The 24,381-nt window shown below is 38.4% G+C and overlaps 1 non-coding gene across 1 annotated transcript; it reads left to right on the top strand.

The window, feature by feature from the left end:
- The first annotated feature begins 5,526 nt into the window (after window positions 1–5,526).
- On the top strand, window positions 5,527–5,634 carry LOC112746729 (small nucleolar RNA R71). Its single transcript, XR_003174597.1, has one exon. It is a non-coding gene; the product is annotated as a small nucleolar RNA R71 (small nucleolar RNA).
- The last annotated feature ends 18,747 nt before the right edge of the window (window positions 5,635–24,381 follow it).

Raw genomic sequence — 24,381 nt, 5'->3', positions numbered from 1 at the left:
AATTGATGCATAAATCCACTTCCGGGGCCCACTTGGTGTGTGCTTGGGCTGAGCTTGAATGTTACATGTGTAGAGGTCAATCTTGGAGTTGAATGCCAGTTTGTAACGTATTTCTGGCGTTCAACTCAGGCTTGTGACGTGTTTCTGGCGTTTAACTCCAGATAGCAGCGTAGAACTGGCGTTCAATGCCCTTTTACATCATCTAATCTCAGCCAAAGTATGGACTATTATATATTTCTGGAAATCCCTGGATGTCGACTTTCCAACACAATTGGAAGCGCGCTATTTTGAGTTCTGTAGCTCCAGAAAATCCACTTTGAGTGCAGGGAGGTCAGAATCCAACAGCATCAGCAGTCCTTCTTCAACCTCTGAATCTGATTTTTGCTCAAGTCCCTCAATTTCAGCTAGAAAATACCTGAAATCATAGAAAAATACACAAACTCATAGTAAAGTCCAGAAATATGAATTTAACATAAAAACTAATGAAAACATCCCTAAAAGTAACTAGATTCTACTAAAAACATACTAAAAACAATGCCAGAAAGTGTATAAATTATCCCCTCATCACAACACCAAACATAAATTGTTGCTTGTCCCCAAGCAACTGAAAATCAAATAGGATAAAAAGAAGAGAATATACTATAAATTCCAAACTATCAATGAAACATAGCTCCAATCAGATGAGCGAGACTTGTAGCTTTTTGCCTCTTGAATAGTTTTGGCATCTCACTTTATCCATTGAAGTTCAGAATGATTGGCATCTATAGGAACTCAGAGTTCAGATAGTGTTATTGATTCTCCTAGTTCAGTATGATGATTCTTGAACACAGCTATTTTATGAGCCTTGGCCGTGGCCCTAAGCACTTTGTTTTCCAGTATTACCACTGGATACATAAATGCCACAGACACATAATTGGGTGAACCTTTTCAGATTGTGACTCAGCTTTGCTAAAGTCCCCAATTAGAGGTGTCCAGGGTTCTTAAGCACACTCTGTTTTTGCTTTGGACCTTGACTTTAACCGCTCAGTCTCAAGTTTTCACTTGACACCTTCACGCCACAAGCACATGGTTAGGGACAGCTTGGTTTTGCCGCTTAGGCCAAGATTTTATTCCTTTAGGCCCTCCTATCCACTGATGCTCAAAGCCTTGGGATCCTTTTTATTACCCTTGCCTTTTGGTTTTAAGGGCTATTGGCTTTTTGCTCTTGCCTCTTGGTTTTAAGAGCTTTGGCTTTTTCTACTTGCTTTTTCTCTCTATTTTTTTTTTTTTTTGCTATTTTTTTTCTGCAAGCTTTGTTCTTTGCTGCTTTTTCTTGCTTCAAGAATCATTTTTATGATTTTTCAGATTATCAAATAACATGTCTCCTTGTCATCATTCTTTCAAGAGCCAACATATTTAACATTCTTAAACAACAACTTCAAAAGACATATGCACTGTTCAGGCATTCATTCAGAAAACAAGAAGCACTATCACCACATTAATATAATTAAACTAAGTTCAAGGATAAATTCGAAACTCATGTACTTCTTGTTCTTTTGAATTAAAACATTTTTCATTTAAGAGAGGTGATGGATTCATAGGACATTCATAACTTTAAGACAAAGTTACTAAATACTAATGATCATGTAGTAAGACACAAACTTAGATAAGCACTTAACATAGAAAACGAAAAACAGAGAATGTAAGAATAAGGAATGAGTCCACCTTAGTGATGGTGGCGTTTCCTTCTTGAGGAACCAATGGTGTCCTTGAGCTCTTCTATGTCTCTTCCTTGCCTTTGTTGCTCCTCCCTCATTGTTTTTTGATCTTCTCTAATTTCATGAAGGATAATGGAGTGCTCTTGATGTTCCACCCTTAGTTGTCCCATGTTTGGAACTTAATTCTCCTAGGGAGGTGTTGATTTGCTCCCAATAGTTTTGTGGAGGAAGATGCATTTGAGGCATCTCCGAGATCTCATGGTGATGAGCTTCATGCGTTTCTTGAGATCCATGAATGGGCTCTCTTGCTTGCTCCATCCTTTTCTTAGTGATGGGCTTTTCTTCCTCAATGGGAATGTCTCCTTCTATGAAAGCTCCAGCTGGGTAACATAGATGGCAAATAAGATGAGGGAAAGCTGGCCTTGCCATGGGGGAGGACTTTTCGGCTATTTTGTAGAGTTCAAGGGAGATGACTTCATGAACTTCTACTTCCTCTCCAATCATGATGCTATGGATCATGATGGCCCGATCCACAGTAACTTCAGATCGGTTGCTAGTGGGGATGATGGAGCATTGGATGAACTCCAACCATCCTCTAGACACAAGCTTGAGGTCCAGTCTTCTTAATTGAACCGGCTTGCCTTTGGAGTCAATCTTCTATTGAGCTCCTTCCACACATATGTCCATGAGGACTTGGTCCAACCTTTGATTAAAGTTGACCCTTCTAGTGTAGGGGCGCGCATCTCCTTGCATCATGGGCAAGTTAAACGCCAACCTCACGTTTTCCGGACTAAAATCTAAGTATTTCCCCCGAACCATGGTGAGATAATTCTTTGGGTTCGGGTTCTTACTTTGATCATGGTTCCTAGTGATCCATGCATTGGCATAGAACTCTTGAACCATTAGAATTCCGACTCGTTGGATGGGTTTTGTTAGAACTTCCCAACCTCTTCTTTGGATTTCATGTCAGATCTCCGAATACTCATTTCTCTTGAGCTTGAAAGGGACCTCGGGGATCACCTTCTTCTTGGCCACAACATCATAGAAGTGGTCTTGATGAGCTTTGGAGATGAATCTTTCCATCTCCCATGACTCGGAGGTGGAAACTTTTGTCTTCCCTTTCCCTTTTCTAGAGGATTCTCCAGTCTTGGGTGCCATCAATGGTAATGGAAAAACAAAAAGCTTATGCTTTTACCACACCAAACTTAGAATATTGCTCGCCCTCGAGCAAGAGAAGAAAGAATAGATGAAGAAGAAGAAGAAATGGAGAAGAGGGAGAGAGAGATGTGTTTCGGCCAAGGAGGGGAAGAGAGGGTTGTTTTGTGTGAAAATGAAGAAAAATTGAGGGCTATATATAGGGAAGGAAGGGGGGTAAGATTCGGCCATAAGGGTGGGTTTTGGGTGGGAAATTGATTTTGAATTTTGAAGGTAGGTGGGGTTTATGAGGTAGGTTTATGGGGAAGAGTGGATGGATGTGAGTGGTGAAGTGGTGATAGGGAAGATAGATTGAGGTGATTGGTGAAGAGTTTTGGGGAAGAGTGTTTATTGGGAAGAGAGGATGAACATTGAGAAGAGGGAAGAGAATGAGTGGTGGTAGGTGGGGATCCTGTGGGGTCCACAGATGCTGAGGTGTTCCAGTGGGGTCCACAGATCCTGAGGTGTCAAGGAATTGCATCCCTGCACCAATTAGGCATGTAAAATGCCTTTGCTTGCAATTCTGGCGTTTAAACACCGAATTGATGCTTGTTCTGAGCGTTCAACGCCCAGATGCTTGTTTATGGCGTTCAGCGCCAGCTTTCCTCACTGTGCATTTCTGGCGTCTGAACGCCAGGATGCTGCTTGTTTCTGGCGTTCAACGCCAGAAACATGCTCTGTTCTGGAGTTGAATGCCAGACAGATGCTCCTTACTGGCGTTTAAACGCCAGTAAGCCCTTCCTCCAGGGAGTGATTTTTCTTCTGCTGTTTTTGATACTGTTTTTAATTTTTTTGATTTATTTTGTGACTCCACATGATCATGAACCTAATAAAACATGAAATAACAATAAAAATAAATTAAAATTAGATAAATAAAAATTGGGTTGCCTCCCAACAAGCGCTTCTTTAATGTCAATAGCTTGACAGTGGGCTCTCATGGAGCCTCACAGATGTTCAGAGCATTGTTGAGACTCCCCAACACCAAACTTAGAGTTTGGATATAGGAGTTCAACACCAAACTTAGAGTTTGGTTGTGGCCTCCCAACACCAAACTTAGAGTTTGACTGTGGGGGCTCTGGTTGACTCTGTTTTGAGAGAAGCTTACTGTGCCTCTTTTCCATGTTTACAGAAGGATGTCCTTGAGTTTTAAACTCAAGGGAGTCCTCATTCAATTGAAGGACTAATTCGCCTCTGTCAACATCAATCACAGCTCTTGCTGTGGCTAGGAAGGGTCTTCCAAGGATGATGGATTCATCCTCATCCTTCCCAGTATCTAGGATTATGAAATCAGCAGGGATGTAAAGGCCTTCAACCTTTACTAATATGTCCTCTACTTGTCCATAAGCCTGTTTTCTTGAATTGTCTGCCATCTCTAATGAGATTTTAGCAGCTTGCACCCCAAAGATTCCCAGTTTCTCTATTACAGAGAGGGGCATGAGGTTTATCCCTGAACCAAGGTCACACAGAGCCTTTTCAAAGATAATGGTGCCTATGGTACAAGGTATTAAGAACTTTCCAGGATCCTGTTTCTTCTGAGGCAATGTCAGTTGATCCAGATCACTTAGTTCATTGGTGAACAAGGGAGGTTCATCTTCCCAAGTCTCAATACCAAATAATTTGGCATTCAGCTTCATGATTGCACCAAGGTACTTGGTAACTTGCTCCTTAGTATCATCCTCATTCTCTTCAGAAGAGGAATACTCATTAGAGCTCATGAATGGCATAAGGAGGTTTAATGGAATCTCTATGGTCTCTAGTTGAGCCTCAGATTCCTTTAGTTCCTCAAAGGAAACTCCTTATTGATCACTAGACGTCCTAGGAGGTCTTCCTCCTTGGGATTCACGTCCTCTCCCTCCCTTACAGGTTCGGCCATGGTGGTTATATTAATGGCCTTGCACTCTCCTTTTGGATTTTTTTCTGTATTACTTGGGAGAGCACTAGGAGGAGTTTCAGTGATCTTCTTACTCAACTGGCCCACTTGTGCCTCTAAATTTCTAATTGAGGACCTTGTTTCATTCATGAAACTTACAGTGGCCTTGGACAGATCAGAGACTAAGTTTGCTAAATTAGAGGTATTTTGTTCAAAATTCTCTGTCTGTTGCTGAGTGGATGATGGAAAAGGCTTGCTATTGCTAAACCTGTTTCTTCCACCATTATTAAAGCCTTGTTGAGGCTTTTGTTGATCCTTCTATGAGAGATTTAGGTGATTTCTCCATGAGGGGTTATAGGTGTTTCCATAAGGTTCACCCATGTAATTCACCACTGCTATTGCTGGGTTTTCAGGATCATAAGCTTCTTCTTCAGAAGATGCCTCTTGAGTACTGTTGGATGCAGCTTGCATTCCATTCAGACTCTGAGAAATCATATTGACTTGCTGAGTCAATATTTTATTCTGAGCCAGTATGGCATTCAGAGTATCAATTTCAAGAACTCCCTTCTTCATAGGCGTCCCATTACTCAAAGGATTCCTCTCAGAAGTGTACATGAACTGGTTATTAGCAACCATGTCAATGAGTTCTTGAGCATCTGCAGGCGTTTTCTTTAGGTGAATGGATCCACCTGCAAAAGTATCTAATAACATTTTAGCCAATTCAGATAGACCATCATAGAATATATCCAGGATGGTCCATTCTGAAAGCATGTCAGAAGGACACTTTTTGGTCAGTTCTTTATATCACTCCCAAGCTTCATAGAGGGATTCACCTTCTTTCTGTCTGAAGGTTTGAACATCCACTCTAAGCTTACTCAGCTTTTGAGGAGGAAAGAACTTCGCTAAGAAAGCCTTGACCAGCTTATCCCAAGAGTTCAGGCTATCCTTAGGTTGAGAGTCCAACCATATTCTAGCTCTGTCTCTCACAGCAAAAGGGAAAAGCATGAGCCTGTAGACTTCAGGATCTACTCCATTAGTCTTAACAGTATCACAGATCTGCAAAAATTCAGTTAAGAACTGAAAAGGATCTTCAGATGGAAGTCCATGAAACTTGCAGTTCTGTTGCATCAAAGAAACTAATTGAGGTTTTAGCTCAAAATTGTTTGCTCCAATGGCAGGAATGGAGATGCTTCTTCCATGTAAATTGGAATTAGGTGCAGTAAAGTCACCAAGCATCTTCCTTGCATTATTATTATTTTCAGCTGCCATCTCCTCTTCCTGTTCGAAAATTTCTGAAAGGTGCTTGCTGGATTGTTGTAATTTAGCTTCTCTTAGTTTCATCTTCAGAGTCCTTTCAGGTTCTGGATCTGCTTCAACAAGAATGTTCTTGTCCTTGCTCCTACTCGTATGAAAAAGAGGGACAGAAAAATAATAATAGGGATCCTTTTTACCACATGTATAGAGGTTCTCCTGTGTGAGTAGAAGAAGAAAAGAATGTAATGTAAAGAAAGAAACACGAGGGTAAGGAGAGCAGAGATGTGGGGTGAAGTGAGGTGTTAGTAGATGAATAAATAAATAGAAGGAGATGAGAGAGAAGGAGAATTTTTGAAAATTATTTTTGAAAAAGAGTTAGTGATTTTCGAAAATAGTTTTCGAAAAAGGTTAGTAATTTTTCGAAAATTAAAATCAAAAATTAAAATAATTAGTTAATTAAAAAGAAATTTTGAAAAAGAGGGAAGATATTTTCGAAAATTAGAGAGAGAGGGTTAGTTAGGTAGTTTTGAAAAAGATAAGAAACAAACAAAAAGTTAGTTAGTTAGTTGAAACAAATTTGAAAATCAATTTTGAAAAGATAAGAAGATAAGAATTTAGAGAAGATATTTTAAAATCAAATTTTTGAAAAAGATATGATAAGAAGATATTTTTGAAAAGATATGATTGAAATTAGTTTTGAAAAAGATTTGATTTTTAAAATCACAATGAATGACTTGATTCACAAGAAATCACAAGATATGATTCTAGAACTCAAAGTTTGAATCTTTCATAACAAGCAAGTAACAAACTTGAAATTTTTGAATCAAAATATTAATTGATGATGTTATTTTCGAAAATTAGGAGATAAAGATAAGAAAAAGATTTTTGAAAAATATTTTTAAAATTTTCGAAAATAAATAAGAAAAATGAAAAAGATTTGATTTTTGAAAAAGATTTTGAAAAAGATAAGATTTTTAAATTGAAAATTGGATTTGACTCATAAAAACAACTAGATTTTAAAAAGTTTTGAAAAAGTCAACTCAAATTTTCGAAATTTATGAGTGAAAAAGGGAAAGATATTTTTTTGATTTTTGATTTTTTTAATGATGAGAGGGAAAAACATGAAAAAGACTCAATGCATGAAAATTTTGGATCAAAACAATGAATGCATGCAAGAATGCTATGAATGTCGAGATGAACACTAAGAACACTTTGAATGTCAAAATGAACATCAAGAACTTATTTTTAAAAAAATTTTTAATGCAAAGAAAACATGCAAGACACCAAACTTAAAAATTTTTCATGTATAGACACTATGAATGCAAGAATGCATATGAAAAACAAGAAAAGACACAAAACATGAAAACATCAAGATCAAACAAGAAGACTTACCAAGAACAACTTGAAGATCATGAAGAACACTATGAATGCATGAATTTTTCGAAAAATGCAAGATGAACATGCAATTGACACCAAACTTAAAATCTAACTCAAGACTCAAACAAGAAACACAAAATATTTTTTATTTTTATGATTCTATAAATTTTTTTGGATTTTTGTATATTATTTTCGAAAAACATATAGAAAAAAAAGAAAATAAGGATTTCAAAATTTTTAGTATGAATTCCAGGAATCTTGTATTCTTAGTCTAAAGCTCCAATCCGAGGGTTAGGCATGGCTTAATAGCCAGCCAAGCTTTAGTATGTAACTTAGACATGCAACAGCTGACATACCAATTAACTTGCCTCTATGCTGATGGTTGGAAGCCCCAATCCAAAAGAATTAGACATGGCTTTACAGCCAGCCAGGCTTCAACATGCTTCATGAAACTCTAGAATTCATTCTTAAAAATTCTGAAGAAAAATATATTTTTGAAAACATTTATTTTAAAAATTTTTTTTTCGAAAACAAAGGAGAAAAATTTTTTTTTTGAAAACTTTTTGAAAATAAGAAGAAAATTACCCAATCTAAGCAACAAGATGAACCGTCAGTTGTCCAAACTCGAACAATCCCCGGCAACGGCGCCAAAAACTTGGTGCACGAAATTGTGATCTCAGGCAATGGCGGCAAAAATATGGTGCACGAAATTGTGATCTCAGGCAACGACGCCAGAAACTCTGTACGCACGTCTTAATAAATCATTTTTCATTCACAACTTTGATACAGCTAACAGCAAGTGCACTGGGTCGTCCAAGTAATAAACCTTACGTGAGTAAGGGTCGATCCCACGGAGATTGTTGGTATGAAGCAAGCTTTGGTCACCTTGTAAATCTCAGTCAGGCGGATATCAAATAGTTATGGAGTTTTTGAATATTAATAATAAATAGAAAATAAGGATAGAAATACTTATGTAATTCATTGGTTAGAATTTCAGATAAGCGTATAGAGATGCATTCGTTCCTCTGAACCTCTGCTTTCCTGCTGTCCTCATCCAATCAATCTTACTCCTTTCTATGGCTGGCTTTATGTAAGGACATCACCGTTGTCAATGGCTACTTTTAATCCTCTCTGAAAAATGGTCCGATGCGCTGTCACTGCATGGCTAATCGTCTGGAGGCATCACCCTTGTCAATGGCTGCATCCCATCCTCTTGTGAAAATGGTCCAAATGCTCTGTCACAGCACGGCTAATCATCTGAGGTTCTCGATCATACTGGAATAGGATTCACCCTCCTTTTGCATCTGTCACTACGCCCAGCACACGCGAGTTTGAAGTTCGTCACAGTCATTCAATCCCAGAGTCCTACTCGGAATACCACAGACAAGGTTTAGACTTTCCGGACTCTCATGAATGCCGCCATCAATCTAGCTTATACCACGAAGATTCTGATTAAGAGATCCAAGAGATACTCATTCAATCTAAGGTAGAACGGAAGTGGTTGTCAGGCACGTGTTCATAGAGAATGATGATGATTGTCACGTTCATCACATTCAGGTTGAAGTGCAAATGAATATCTTAAAAGCGGAATAAGTTGAATTGAATAGAAACACAATAGTACTTTGCATTAATCTTTGAGGAACAGCAGAGCTCCACACCTTAATCTATGGAGTGCAGAAACTCTACCGTATGAAAATACATAAGTGATAATGGTCCAGGCATGGCCGAATGGCCATCCCCCATGAAGGTCTAAGATAGCATAAAACTGATCAGAGATGTCTAATACAATAGTAAAAAGTCCTATTTATACTAAACTAGTTACTAGGGTTTACAGAAGTAAGTAATTGATGCATAAATCCACTTCCGAGGCCCACTTGGTGTGTGCTTGGGCTGAGCTTGAATGTTACACGTGTAGAGGTCAATCTTGGAGTTGAACGCCAGTTTGTAACGTATTTCTGGCGTTCAACTCTAGCTTGTGACGTGTTTCTGGCGTTTAACTCCAGACAGCAGCGTAGAACTGGCGTTCAACGCCCTTTTACGTCGTCTAATCTCGGCCAAAGTATGGACTATTATATATTGCTGGAAAGCCCTAGATGTCTACTTTCCAAAGCAATTAGAAGCGCGCCATTTTGAGTTCTGTAGCTCCAGAAAATCCACTTTGAGTGCAGGGAGGTCAGAATCCAACAGCATCAGCAGTCCTTCTTCAACCTCTGAATCTGATTTTTGCTCAAGTCCCTCAATTTCAACCAGAAAATACCTGAAATCAAAGAAAAGCACACAAACTCATAGTAAAGTCCAGAAATGTGAATTTAACATAAAAACTAATGAAAACAATGCCAAAAAGCGTATAAATTATCCGCTCATCATACTTCCGCTCATCATACTTCCATTGACCACCTTCTCCCATGTATCTAGGTTCTCTTTAGACTGAGAATCCAGCCATATCCTTGCTCTGTCTCTTTCTGCAAAGGGGAAGGGCATGAGCTTGTAAACTTTTGAATTTACTCCATTAGTCTTGACAGTGTCATATATATGTAGGAAGTCAGATATAAATTTGTTTTGATCTTCCTGTGGAAGTCCATGAAATTGGCAGTTCTGTTGTACTAGAGTGACCAGTTGAGGTTTCAACTCAAAGTTGTTTGCACCAATGACAGGAATGGAGATGTTGCGCCCATAGAAATTAGAATTGGGTGCAGTGTAAGATCCTAAGACCTTTCTTGCGTCACCCCCATTATCTGGGTTCTAGTGCTCTTGTAAGATTCCTTACGACTTTGATTGCCTAAGCTTGTTGCAGATGTCTTCTTAGAGTCCTTTCTGGTTCAGGATCTGGATCAAAAAGAGGTTCTTTGTCCCTACTCCTGTGCATAAACAAGAAGAAAGAAACCAAGAAAAGAAAAAAAAGGATTCTCTATGTCAGAGTACAGGGGTCCTTTGTTAGAGAGATAGATAAAGAGAAAAGAAAAATAAAGGTATCTTTTAATTAAAAGAGTTTTCGAAAACAAAGAGAGAGAAAGAAATATAGTATTTTCGAAAAAAGAAGGGAGAGAAAGAGGTAGAAGGTTTTCGAAAAAGAAGAGAGAGAGAATTGAAGAGATTTTCGAAAAAAAAAAAAGAGAAAGAAAAATCAAAGAGATACCAAACTTTTAAAATTAGAATAAGATAAAATAAATAACTAACTAAAAGGATTTGAAAATAAAATAAAAGATTCGATTTTGAAAAATTTTTGAAATTTAAAAAGACAGAATCAATTAAAGATTTGAAAAATTAAATTTGAAAAGAAAAAGTAAAAAAAAAGATAAGATAATATTTTAAAAATTTAAAAAGTTTTGAAACTAAAAGGAGAAAGTCAAAGAAAGATTATAAAAATTTAAAGATTTTAAAATTCAAAATTAAAAGAAAGAAAAACAAACAAAATACTAAACTTTTAAAATTTGAATTAAAAAAGAAAGATAAGATAACAAAATTTTGAAAATCAAAGAAAAAGATAACATACAGATTTAAAGATAGACAAGATAGACAAGAAAGACAAGATTACTAAACAAGACACCAAACTTAAAATTTTAAAAAGTTTCCGAAAATATTTTTTTGAAATTAAGACACCAATTTTCGAAAATTTTAAAAAGAAAAACTCTAAAAGACACCAAACTTAAAAATTTGGAAATCAAAGAAAGAAAAATATCAAGAAAATTTTGACCACAAAGAAAGAAAAATAAGAACAATTTTCAAAAAAACTCGGGAAAAAAAATGAAAACCAAAGGGACACCAAAATTAAGACTTGACACAAGATTCAAACAAAAGAAAGAGATGACTAAAGATGAAAATATTTTTGAAAATTTTTTAAAAGAAAAATAGGAAAAGTACCTAATCTAAGCAGCAAGAAAACCGTTAGTTTGTCAATCTCAAACAATCCCTGATAACGGCGCCAAAAACTTGGTGCCAAAAATTAGAACTCACACAACTGAACCGGCAAGTGTATTGGGTCGTCCAAGTAATAACTTAGGTGAGTGAGGGTCGATCCCACGAGGATTGTCGGATTCACCAAGCTGTGGTTATCTTGCAGATCTTAGTCAGGTGAACAGAAAAGATAGTTGGTGATGTAAACGCATAAAAGAAAATAATAGAGAAAGCAATACTGAATTGGCATAGAAACGATGATGGAGGAGTAGTTAAGGCTTCGGAGATGCTTGTTCTTCTGGATTAACACTTCTTACTGTTTACTTCAACAACGAATGATTCATTGAATGGCAAGGCTGTAAGTGACTAAAGTCAGGGTCAGTGGTCATTAATCTCCTCAGATCCAAACCAAACGCCAGGGTTAGTGGTCATTCAATCTGGACGAGCGTGAACTCACAAATTCAATCTCTGCTAATTCTACTCAAAACGCCACAGACAATGTCGGATCTTCTGGATCAGAGAATGAAGCTCTATGGTTCTAGCCTTAGCGCTACAGAAATCTCAGTTACCCATGACTAATGAGATTTTATGTCACATACCCCAATTAGCCCAGATACGTATTGGAATATGTGATGCACTCTCAAGCTGCAGCTCAATACTATCCTATTAGGGACTTGCAAGAACTCATGTAGGATCAGGGGTCATAGGTCAGTTCCATCCCAGATCCATAAGGATGAAGAACGAAAATACATCATAAAATAGAATCAGACATAAATTAAAGTAGAAAGGTAATTGTATTAATCCATTAGAATCAACAGTTATGGAGCTTTGAAGATTAAAAGGGGTTTTAGGGTTTCTCTCTTCTTCTTCTCCCAATTTCAGTGTGTTTCTCTCTCAAAACGGGGGAAATGTGTTGTGTTGTGCTGAAATGGATTCTTATATAGTGTGGGCTTGGACCCACTTGAGCTCGGTTCACTTGGTTTAGCCCGTTGGCCCAATTTAGGGCAAAAACCTTTAAGATTATGTTTACCATCTCAATTATAAATATTTAACTTTTTAAACTTTCTCACTCAAAATTATTTTTCTCAGATGCACTACTTGATAGATCTTAGCCGGTAGTGCCAGTCAAATTTTCAGTGCGCCTTTTTACCTAGAAAACTATGTTTCTCGACTCAGAAAATCCAATGAGTCCAAATATCATATTTAAATTGTCAAACTCTGATTGCTATATTTTCTAATCATTTTCTTCCATATTCAATTAATTTCTTAATTAATTATGGTTTAACCAGGTTTTACACACACATACTCTCTCTTTCCCCTCTTATTCTGATTTTCTTTGCTCGGGGACGAGCAAAATTTTTAAGTTTGGTGTTGTCGCACCGCTTGTTTTGTGATTTCTATATGTGGCACCAAAGGGAGGAGAGTCCTCTTCAGGGAAGAGGAAGGAAAAGACCCTTCAGGCCAGTTCGTTTGATGCCAACCTGTTTAGCTCTAAAGTGGACAAAGAGCACTTCTTTAAGATCACCAGTAAGAAGAAAGTGATTCCAAAGTCTGGTTTGATCTCAAGCCTGATAAGTATCCAGAGATTTAGGAGTAGATACAATGAATAGGTTGGAGAACATTATGTAACCCGCATACTGAAGTGGGCCAGGCTGAAGGCCTAAGAGTTTTATAGAATTGCATGGGTAATATACAAGCATTTGCGGAGTGTGAATCCTAGTCCCAAGAGCTACCACACTATGGTAAGAGGGAGGATTCTAGACTTCGGCCCGAGGAGTCTGAGGGAGGCACTCCAACTGCAACCTCTGAGGGATGGTGATCACTCCTACAGTGAGAGGATGAGTGGCGATCGGAGGTATGATCAGATTCATGCAGACATATGCCTTTCGGGAGTCCAATGGAGGCTAAATTCAGAAGGGCAACCAAATCAGCTATGGCAGCATGATCTGAAGCTGGTAGACCGAGGCTAGTTCAAGTTTATCCAACGCTCCATCATTCCGACTAGTAACCTTTGAGGTTACCGTGGACTAGGATGCTATGATCCACTACATCATGCTAAGGAATGAGGTGGAGATGGAGCTTACAATTCCACAACAGATATACAGCATTGCCTCCAATGCCACCACACACACCTAGGACGTAAATCAGAGGTGTCGAGGCGCTACGACCTCTAAAGTAAAAATATGTATATAATACGATCAAAGGAAAAAGAATAGCTAGGAGCCTTGAAAAAGAAGTTAAACAAAGGCGTAGAAGAAATCGCATCCCACTCGTATGCATAAGCGTAAAGCAGATATAAAAATTGAAAGGGAGGATGAACAATACAAATTTACCGCTTACTGAGCTTGAATCTAAAAAGAAAAGAAAAAGAAGTGATGTACTTCATGAGAAATTGAGTTATTTTTAAGAGTAGTCTTATTTACTTAAATGTGGTGGCATTATCTGTGATTTTGGATGCATGATATGAATAGTACATATTTGAATTTGAATCAAAGGATGTTGATACATGAGGAACAGGAATTTAGAGAACCATTATGAATTCTCTAAAATAAACAAAAGCTTAATCCTTGAAGCAAAAGAAATAGTACAAGGAAAATAAACAAAAGCAAGGTCCAAGGCTCTGAGCATCAATGGCTAGGAAGGTCAAGTATGGTTAAAAGCTCACAAAGTTATTTTCCTAGTCATATGCTTGTAGTGTAAATGTGTCAAGTATCCCTTGAGCAGAGCACTAAGAGTCGAGATCAAGTGCAACTAACAGAGTATACCAAAGGCTTTGAGCACCACTGTTCGGGAGTAATTAAAAGAAAAATCAAAACTCTATGAGAGTTCCCCAGTTAAGTGCTTGTGGTGTTCTTGTGTCAAGTAAAACTTGGGACAAAATATTTAAGGTCACGGCTAGGCTCAAGATGCAAAGCTCCAAAGAAAAGAGTGAAAGAAAAGTTTCTATGTCCAAGCATTAATCCAAAATAAAAGGTCAAAGAATTCATAATATTATCCAGATTCTAATTTCGAATGACAGTGACATTCCTGAGATTCAACGGATTGTGAGATGCCTAAACTACTTAGAGTTTCAGTGTTATAAACTCCACTTTGAGACAAACAGGAGCTTAATTGAGTACTCACTTCTTATTGGTATGCGAATCCCCACGCTTCGTACAACTGAACCAGTAAGTGCACTGGGTCATCCAAGTAATACCTGAGCGAGTTAAGGTCAATCCCACGAGGATTGTGGTCTGAAGCAAGCTATGGTTTTCTTGCAGGTCTTATTTAGATGGATAGAAGAATTGGTTTGATTGTTTGATAGAGTAAAAAGAATAAAGAAAAGGGCATAAAATACTTTATGAATTGGAATGTGAACAGTGATAAGAAATTGGTTAAGGTTTGGAGATGCTTTATTCTTCTGGAATAACTCTAGTCTTATTGTCTCCTTCAATTGTGAATGATTTCTTCAATGGCAGGCTGTATGTGATCAACGCCTTTCTTGAGAGGTCGTCAGTGCTCCTCCAGATCTGAACACCAGGGTTAGTGCGCATCCAGTCTGATTGAGGGTGAAGCTCCTGCAGTCCATTCTAATTAATGATCCTACTCAAAACACCACAAACAAGGTCGGATCTTCTAGATCAGAGAATGCTACGCCTTTGGATTCTAGCCTCTACCACAGAGACCTAATCTCCCCCTAAATTGGCTGAACTGGTGTCTCGAGAAGTCCCCAACGATGTTGTTGATTAGTCATCTAGGCGATGTGTAATCAAGCTGGCGGTTCATGCTTTCCAGTCACATATTCACACGAACCCAAGAAGACACGGATGGTTGTCAGGCACGCGGTCTTATTATGAAAAATAGAACTGATTGTCACGGATCATTCCATTCATCATGTTGAAGAACGAATATACATCTTAGAATTAAATCAAATACGGATTGAAGAGAAATAGTAATACTTTTATTAATATTCATAGAACTCAGCAGGGCTCCTCCCCTCAACCTAGGAGGTTTAGAAACTCATACTGATATGAAAACATAATGAGAAATGAAAATATGGCTTACCTCCCTCACTGAGACGTGTAAAAGTTCTTTAAATACTAAGCTAATGACTAATGATTACATAAGAAAGGGTAAAATAGTCTTTTAGTGCTAAAATCCACTTCTAGGGCCCACTTGGTGAGTGTTTGGTCTGATCTTTGATGAGATCCACGTGCTATGAGCCCTCCAGGGCGTTGAACGCTGGCTAGGGGGTCCTCTCTGGGCGTTTGGATGCCTGGTATGCTCTTTTTGGTGCTGGATGCCAGGAATGGCGCAAGAGGCTGGCGTTGGACGTTAGTTTTGGGCCTTCTAATCTGAAGCAAAGTATAAACTATTATACATTTCTGGAAAGCTCTGAAAGTCAGCTTTCTATATCCGTTTAAAACGTTCCATTTGGACTTCTGTAGCTCCAGAAAATCTCTTCCAAGTGCAAGGAGGTCAGATTTGGACAGCATCTGTAGTGCTTTCTCTGTCTCTGAATCAGACTTTTGCTAACTTTTGTTCCAGCTCCTCAATTTGAGCCAAAAAATATCTGAAATTGCACAAAAATACAAAAGCTCATAGTAGAATCCAAAAATGTTAATTTAACACTAAAACCTATAAAAACTTAATATAAATTAAACAAAACATGCTAAAACTATATGAAAATGATGCCAAAAAGCATATAAAATATCCGCTCATCACAACACTGAACTTAAACTGTTGCTTGTCCCCAAGCAACTAAAAACACAGTAGGGTAAAAAGAGGATTAAGATACAATAAATCTCAGAGTTTCTAATGAAGCCCAGTTTCGATTAGATGAGCGGGACTTAGTAGCTTTTTGCTTCTTAATAGTTTTGGCATCTCACTATCCATTAAAACTCAGAAATGTTGGTCTCTTTAGGAACTTAGAATCCAGATGATATTATTGACGCTCCTAATTCAGTTCTTTTTTATTCTTGAACACAACTTTTAGAGTCTTGGCCGTGACCCTAAGCACTTTGTTTTCCAGTATTACCACTGGATACATAAATGCCACAGACACTTTAACTGGGTGAACCCTTTCAGATTGTGATTCAGCTTTGCTAAAATCCCCAAATAGAGGTGTCCAGAGTTCTTAAGCACACTCTTTTTTGCTTTGGATTACGACCTCAACCGCTCAGTCTCAAGCTTTTTACTTGACACCTTCACGCCACAAGCACATGGTTAGGGACAGCTTGTTTGACCCGCTTAGGCCAGGATTTAATTCCTTTAGGCCCTCCTAACCACTGATGCTTAAAGCCTTGGTTCCTTTTACCCTTGCCTTTTGGTTTAAACTGTTACTGGCTTTTCGCTCTTGCATTTTGGTTTAAAGAGCTATTGGCTTTTTCTGCTTTTTATTTCTTCTTTTTTTTTCGCATGCATTATATTTTTTTCTTTTGCAACATGTTTTTTCTTTTTCTTTTTGCTGCTTTTTCTTGCTTCAAGAATCAATTTATTTAGATTTTTCAGATTACCAATAATACTTTTCCTTTTTCATCATTCTTTTAGGAGCCAACATTCTAAAATTCTTACTACAAATATGCACTGTTTATTCATACATTCAGAAAACAAAAGCAATACCACCACATCAAGATAATTGAACTATTTTTATTATAAACTTGAAATTCATGTATCTCTCAATTCTTTTCAATTAAAATTTTTCTTTTAAGCAAGGTGAGAGATATATGGAATATTTTACAACTTTAAGGCATAAATGCAAATGATCATGCAACAAAAATAAGAGAACAGACAATACAACATAACAGAAGACAGAAAAAATAACATGAAAAGGATATAAAGAGAACGAATCCACCTTTAATGGTAGCGGCTAGAACTCCTGCTTGAGTATCCAATGTGGTGCTTGATCTCTTCAGTGTCACTCCTTTGCCTTTGTTGTTCTTCCCTCATAGCCCTTTGATATTCTCTAATGGATCTTTGGTCTTCCCTTATTTCATTGAGGATGGTGGAATGCTCTTGATGCTCCACCCTTAATTACTCCATGTTAGTGCTTAGTTCTCCAAAAGAAGTATTCCATTGATTCCAATAGCTTTGAGGAGGAAAATACATCCCTTGAGGCATCTCAGGGATCTCATGCTGAGGTGGCTACACAAGCTCTTGTGCATGCTCTCTAGTTTGCTCCATCCTCTTCTTAGTGATGGGCTTGTCCTCTTCAATGAAGATATCTCCTTCTATGACAATTCCAGCTGAATTGCATAGATGACAAATGAGGTGTGGGAATGCCAACCTTACATTGGTGGAAGGCTTCTCAGCTATCTTGTACAATTCTTGAGGAATCACCTCATGTACTTCCACCTCACTTCCAATCATGATGCAATGGATCATGATGGCCCTTTCAATAGTCACTTCTGACCGGTTGCTAGTGGGGATGATGGAACGTTGAATGAATTCCAACCATCCTCTAGCTATGGGCATGAGGTCAAGCCTTCTTAGTTGAATAGGCTTGCCTTGGGAATCCCTTTTCCATTGTGCTCCTTCCACACAGATATCTGAGAGCACTTGATCTAGTCTCTGATCAAAGTTGACTCTTCTAATGTAAGGATGAGGATCTCCTTGCATCAAGGACAAGCTGAACGCCAACCTCGCACTTTTCGGGATGAAATCTAGGATTCTCCCTCAGACCATCGTGCTCCAATTCTTTGGATTTAGGTTCCCACTAGTGTCATGGTTTTTAGTAACCCATACATTAGCATAGAACTCTTGCACCATTAAAATCCCAACTTCTTAAATGAGATTGGTTAGTTCTTCCTAACCTCTTCTCCGGATTTCTCTTCGGATTTTCGGATACTCATTCTTCTTGAGCCTGAAAGGGACCTTAGGGAACACCTTCTTTTCAGCCACTACTTTATAGAAGTGGTCTTGGTGGGATTTGGTGATGAATCTCTCTATCTCCCAAGATTTAGAGGTGGCGGCTACTGTATTTTCTTTCCTCTTTCTAGAGGATTCTCCAACCTTGGGTTCTATAAGTGGTAATGGAAAGCAAAAAGCTAGGCTTTTCCAATACCAAACTTAAAAGTTTTCTTGTCCTCGAGCAAAAATAAAGAAAAAAGAAGAATGGAGTAGAAGAAGAAAATAGAAGGAGATAGAGGGAGAGAGAGGGCTCGGCCAAAGGGGCTTATGAGTGTTTGAGAGGTGTGTGTATGAAGGGTTATGAAGAGGGGTATTTATAGGAGGGGGTGGGATAGGGTTCGGCCATGGGTGGGGAATTGGGTGGGAAATTTGATTTTTGAATTGGGTGGGGTTGGTGGGAGTTATGATGGATTTGGGAAAGCGATATGGATGTGATTGGGCTAGGGTTTATAAGAAAGAGTGTATGGGGAAGTGTGAAAGTAAGAGGGAATAAGTGGGGTAGGTAAAGATGCTATAGGACCCATTGGTCTTAAGAGGATAGGGAATTCAGATTCTTTGCCTTCTGCACTAGCGTTTGAACGCCCAGGGTCTGCTCCCTGGCTGGCGTTCAACGCTAGTAACACTCCATCCAGAGTGTTCTGTTTTCACTGCTTTAACATTTCTGTCTCTATTCTAACTGCTTCACATGATCATAGACCTATAAAACTTAAAGAAAAAATAAAATGAAAGAAAGTAAAAGAAATTGAAATAATCAATTAAGGTTGGATTGCCTCCCAACAAGCGCTTTTTTAACGTCACAAGCTTGATGGTTAGCTCCTTACAGAGGTGAGTATGGGCTCAGAGTTTCGCCCCTTACAGTGAACTTTCTTCTTGTCTCCTCGTGAATGAGCTCCACATGCTCTAGAGACAAGATACGACTCACTGTATGTGGTATGACTGGTTTCTTAGTGAAGACAACTCTCATGCCAGTTGAGAGGCCTTTAGTTGGAACTTTCTTGTCCCTCCAGCCTTTAGGTACTTTCTTCCTGGTACCTTTGTGCTTAGAGCTTGCTGATGGCTGCTCAACACCAAACTTAGAATTGATGTTTGGGGGCTCTGTAAAGCTCTGTACAGAAAGAGAGGGTTGGATTACTAGGTGTTGCACCATTCTCTCTTTCTTATCAGAGGGAGAACTGGGATTGGACATCTTGAACAAGATGTAGTCCTCTCCTAGTTAGAAAACTATTTCTCCCTTTGCCACATTAATCATGGCTTTTGCAGTAGCTAGGAAAGGTCTTCCGAGGATGATAAAGTCATCCTCATCCTCTAACATGTCCAAGACTATGAAGTTTGCAGGGATGTAGTGGTCTTCAACCTTTACCAAGTCATCCTCTACTAAGCCATATGGCTTCTTCATTGACTTGTCTGCCATCTCTAGCGAGATATGTACAGCTTGTACCTCAAAGATACCCAACTACTCCATTACAGAGAGTGGCATAAGGTTTATACTTGACCCTAGGTCACACAGAGCCTTTTCAAAGGTCATGGTGCCTATGGTGCAAGGAATCAAGAAGCATCCAGGATCTGGAAGCTTCTAAGGTAGCTTCTGCTGAACCAAAGCATTGGGTTCTTTGGAAAGTAATGGAGGTTCTTCCTCCAAAGGCTTTGTACCAAATAGCTTGGCATTCAGCTTCATAAGAGCTCCTAGGTACCGAGCAACTTGCTCTTCCCTAGTGTTTTCATCCTCATCAGACGATGAATGGTCATCAGAACTCATGTATTGCAAAAGTGCATGCAAAGGAACCTCTATTGTCTCTATGTGAGCCTTGGCTTCCTTTAGTTCTTGGATAGGGGTTTCTTGAGTGAGTATTGAGCACTCAGAGGGTGTTCTTTTACTAGCGTTCAACACCAGCTCTGATAGCTCTTTGGGTATTGAACGCCCATGCTGTATACCTTTACTGGCGTTAAATGAAAGTTCCCCTACCATTTTGGGCGTTGAACGTGTAGCAAGGATGTCCTAGCTGGCGTTGAATGCCAGCTTCCCTGTCTAGTAGGGCATTGAACGCCCAGTGAGGGTTCCTCACTGGCATTCAACACCAGAGTTCCTGCTTGTTTGGACATTGAATGCCCAGCCAGGGTTCCCTACCTGGCGTTCAATGCCAGCTTTGCTGCCAGGATGGGCGTTGAACGCCAAAAAAGGACTTCCTCACTAGCGTTCAGTGCCAGGCTCTTAGGCATTTTGTACGTTGAATGCCCAGTGAGATTTTCCTCACTGGCATTCAATGCCTTTCCAGTCTCTCCAGATTTTGCCTCTGCCTCAGTCGTGATGGCCTTGCACTCTTGTCTTGGGTTTACTTCAATGTTACCAGAAAGAGTGTCAGGAAGGGTCTCAGGGATCCTCTTGCTCAGTTGACCAACCTGTACCTCTAAATTTCTGATGGAGGACCTTATTTCAATTATGAAACTATGAGTGGTCTTGGAGAGGCTGGAGACTAGAATACCGAAGTCCGAAAGACTCCGCTTAGGGGTCTCCATATTCCGTTAAGAAGATGGGAATGGTGGTCTATTGTTGAACCTATTCTGGTTCCTTCCACCTTGATTGTTATTGAAACCTTGCTGAGATTTCTGTTGATCCTTCCATGAAAGGTTATAATGATTCCTGCATGAAGGGTTGTAGGTGTTTCCATAGGGTTCTCCCATGTAATTCACCTCCTCCATGGTGGGTTGATCAAGATCATAAGCTTCTACTTCAGAAGATGCTTCCTGATTGCTGCCAGCTGCAGCTTGCATTCCAGTCAAATGCTGAGAGATCATATTAACCTGTTGGGTTAAGATCTTGTTATAAGCCAATATGGCATTCAGAGTATCAACTTCAATAACTCTTTTCTTCAGAGAGACCCCATTATTTACAGGGTTCCTCTCAGAGGTGTACATGAATTGGTTTTTTGCAACCATCTCAATGAGTTCTCTGGCTTCTGCAGGAATTTTTTTCAAGTGGAGTGATCCACTTACAGAGTTGTCCAATGATATTTTGGACATCTCAGACAAGCCATCATAGAAAATTCCTAGGATAGACCATTCTGAGAGCATGTCAGGAGGACACCTCCTGATCAGTTGCTTGTATCTTTCCCAAGCTTCATTGAGGGATTCACCTTCTCTTTGTCTGAAGGTTTAACCTTCCACTCTGATTTTACTCATCCTTTGAGGGGGAAAGAATTTAGCTAGAAAAGCATTAACTAGCTTTTCCCAAGAGTTGAGGCTCTCTCTAGGTTGAGAATCTAACCATATCTTAGCTCTGTCTCTTACAACAAAGGAAAAGAGAATAAGTTTATAGACCTCAGGATTTACTCCATTGGTCTTAATAGTATCACAGATTTCTAAGAATTAAGCTAAGAACTGATGTGAACCTTCCATTGGAAGTCCATGGAACTTGCAATTCTGTTGCAGAAGGGAGACTAACTGAGGCTTAAGCTCAAAGTTGTTAGCTCTAATGGCAGGTACAGAGATACTTTGGCCATAAAAGTCAGATAGGCATGGTGAAGTCACCAATAACCTTTCTTGCCTCTCCTTTAGGTTCGGCCATGTCTTCCTCTTCTTGTTCAAAGCTTTCTGAAAGGTTTCTTCTGGAGTGTTGTGCTTTAATTTGTTGTAAGCTCCTCCTTAAAGTCCTTTCAGGTTCAAGATCAAGATTAAAGAGATGTTCTTTATCCCTGTTCTTGGTCATAAATAAGAAAAAAAACCAAGAACAGAAGAGAATGGGAGCTCTATGTTCAAGAACAGAGGAATCCCTGTGAGATGTGAAGAAAGAAGAAGAAGATAGAAAAGTGAAGATGGAAGAGGAGATAGGAGAATAATTCGAATAAATAGAAGTAGAGAGGAGAAGAATTAGAAATAAAAGAGATAAATAAGAATTAAAATATTTTTGTTTTTATTTTATTTATTTATTAAATTAGAAAATTAAGATTAATTAATTAAAAGGAATTGAAACTTAGTTAATGAATTTCTAAAATAGAAGAGAGAGAAGAAGAAAAGATTTTTCAAAAATTATGAGAGAGAAGAATTAGTTAGAAAGTTTTGAAAAAGAAGTGAGAGAAGATGAGTAATTAATTAAGAAAGATTTGAAAATAAGATAAGATAAAAGGTTAGAAAAGATTTAAATTTAAAAATTTTAAATTAGAAAAGATAAGATAAGAAACTGAAAAGATTTCAATAAGAGATTTTAAAAATATTTGAATTTTGAAATTTAAAACTAAGACAAGAACAAATGTAACAAGAACGAATAAATCGAAAAATGTAACAAGAACGAAAACAAAAGACTCAAACCAAGAACAAAGATTAAACAAAGAAAAGAAAAATATTTTCGAACAAGTTTTTGATTTTTTTCGAAAAAACAAGAAAAATAAAATAAAATAAAAGACTAACAAAATATAAGATAATACCTAATCTAGGGAACAAGATAATTCGTTAGTTGTCCAAACTCGAATATTTCCCGGTAACGGTGCCAAAAACTTGGTGTGCGAATCCCCACGCTTTCGTACAACTGAACCAGTAAGTGCACTGGGTCGTTGAAGTAATACTTGAGCGAGTCAGGATCGATACAACGAGGATTGTGGTTTTAAGTAAGCTATGGTTATCTTGCAGGTCTTAGTCAGGCGGATAGATGAATTAGTTTGATTGTTTGATAGAGTAGAACGAATAAAGAAAAGGGTATAAAATAATTTGTGAATTGGAATGTGAAAAGTGATAAGAAATTGGTTAAGGTTTGGAGATGCTTTATCCTTCTGGATTAACTCTGGTCTTACTGTCTCCTTCAATTGTGAATGATTTCTTCAATAGCAGGCTGTATGTGATTAACACCTTTCCTGAGAGGTCATCAATGCTCCTCCAGATCTAAACACTAGGGTTAGTGTGCATCCAATCTGATTGAGGGTGAAGCTCCTGCAGTTCATTCTCCTAAATGATCCAACTCGAAACGCCACAGACAAGGTCGGATCTTTCGGTTCAGAAAATGCTGCGCCTTTGGATTCTAACCTCTACCACAGAGACCCTAATCTCTCCGTAAATTGGCTGAACTGGTGTCTCGAGAAGTCCCCAACGAAGTCATGGATTAGACTTCTAAGAGATGTATAACAAGCTGGTGGTTCATGCTTTCCAGTCACATATTCACACGAACCCAAGAAGATACGGGTGGTAGTTAGGCACGCAGTCTTAGGATGAAAAATGTAGATGATTGTCACGGATCATTCCAGTCATCATGTTGAAAAATGAATATACATCTTAGAATTAAATCAAACACGGATTGAAGATAAATAGTAATACTTTTATTAATTCATAGAACTCAGCAGGGCTCCTCCCCTCAACTTAGGAGGTTTAGAAACTCATATTGATTGGAAAACATAATGAGAAACAAAAATATGGCAGACCTCCCTCAATGACGGGTGTAAAATTTCTTTAAATATTAAGCTAATGACTAAGGATTACATAAGAAAGGGTAAAACAGTCTTTTAGTGCTAAAATCCAGTTTTGGGGCCTACTTGGTGAGTGTTTGAGCTGAGCTTTGATGAGATCGACGTGCTATGAGGCCTCTATGGCATTGAATCCTGGCTAGGGGGTCCTCTTTGGGCATTTGGACGCCTGGTATCCTTCTTTGGGCGCTGGACGCCTGGAACGGGGCAGGAGGCTGGCGTTGAGTGCCAGTTTTGGACCTTGTAATCTAAAATAAAGTATGGTGTATTAAACATTGATGGAAAGCTCTAGAAGTCAACTTTCCATATCTGTTAAGAACGCTCCATTTGGATTTCTATAGCTCCAGAAAAGCTCTTCCGAGTGCAAGGAGGTCATATCCGGACAGCATTTGCAGTGCTTTCTCTGTCTTTGAATCAGACTTTTGCTAACTTTTGCTCCATCTCCTCAATTTTTTCCAGAAAATACCTAAAATTATACAATAACACAAAAACTTATAGTAGAATCCAAAAATGTGAATTTAACACTACAACCTATAAAAACTTAATAGAAATTAAACAAAACATGCTAAAAACTATATGAAAATAATGCCAAAAAATGTATAAAATATCCGCTCATCACTCATGCAAATTCACATCCTAAGTTTGTATTAGTTTTGGTTGCTTGAGGAAAAGCAACAATTCAAGTTTGGTGTTATGATGCGTGAGCATCTTTCCTATCTTTTCCTAGTGAATTTGCATTCAAATGTGTTAAGTTTAATCAAGA

Source organism: Arachis hypogaea, chromosome 14 (genome assembly GCF_003086295.3).
Source record: "Arachis hypogaea cultivar Tifrunner chromosome 14, arahy.Tifrunner.gnm2.J5K5, whole genome shotgun sequence".
In the NCBI taxonomy this organism is placed as follows: domain Eukaryota; kingdom Viridiplantae; phylum Streptophyta; class Magnoliopsida; order Fabales; family Fabaceae; genus Arachis; species Arachis hypogaea.
This window is presented reverse-complemented; position numbering and strand designations above follow the sequence as displayed.